This window comes from Urocitellus parryii, chromosome 1 (genome assembly GCF_045843805.1).
Source record: "Urocitellus parryii isolate mUroPar1 chromosome 1, mUroPar1.hap1, whole genome shotgun sequence".
Lineage (NCBI taxonomy): Eukaryota > Metazoa > Chordata > Mammalia > Rodentia > Sciuridae > Urocitellus > Urocitellus parryii.
This window is the reverse complement of record NC_135531.1, coordinates 58,290,227-58,291,035: the sequence shown is the minus strand read 5'-3', so window position 1 is coordinate 58,291,035 and position 809 is coordinate 58,290,227. Positions and strand designations below refer to the sequence as shown.

General features: G+C 37.7%; 1 non-coding gene across 1 annotated transcript; it reads right to left on the bottom strand.

Moving 5' to 3' along the window:
- Positions 1 to 437: 437 nt before the first annotated feature.
- On the bottom strand, positions 438 to 542 carry LOC113193527 (U6 spliceosomal RNA). The gene has a single exon (XR_003302159.1). It is a non-coding gene; the product is annotated as a U6 spliceosomal RNA (small nuclear RNA).
- Between the last annotated feature and the right edge of the window lie 267 nt (positions 543 to 809).

Here is an 809-nt window from a genome sequence, read left to right as displayed (position 1 = left end):
CCTGGGGTTTCAAAGTTTCTGTAAATGAAGATGGACATTGTTTCTGGTAAGTGTCTCTTATAAAACCGCAGGGGAGGAAATAAAGTCTTATTAGGCAATAGGTTCTCTGTTGTCCTTTGGTTTTCCCCCTTCCCATTGGGAGCACCCATCCAGGGAAGAATGCTCTGTTTCTGTTGGGTGTGTATGAAGAAGCTGTACTGAATTGAAAAGTCAGTTCAGGGAAGAACGGTTCTCAACTGTGGTGTCAGGAAGGACTAACCTGTTTCTAAAGCTTGCAGGGAGTATGACAAATGCATGGTTGCTCATAACAGAATGCCAAAGTTTCGGAATGGGTTCCTTACCAAAGAAAAATTAGAGCCAACTCAATATTCTCACCATTTCAGAGTCATTCTTTAAAAAAAAAAAAAAAAAAAAAAAATATATATATATATATATATATATATATGGAATACTTCACAAATTTGCATATCATCGTTGTTCAGAGGCCACGCTAATCTTCTCAGACTCATTCTTAAACCCACATATTCTGATGCTTTCTTCAATGGTAGAGAACAAGATAGAATTACAGCCAGTGAAAGGAATTGCACAACCTCAATTTACAAGTCACTGGAGCCACCCTACATCCATCAGGATGACTATTAAGTGACAACCATCACCACAACAGAAAACAAAAAGGATCCGTGAAGATATGGAAAAATAGGAACATTTGTGTGATATTGGTGAGCACAAAAACTTCTGCAGCCACTATGGAAAACAGGATGGTGATTCCTCAAAAAATTGAAATTAATCCATATGATCCAGAAATTCCA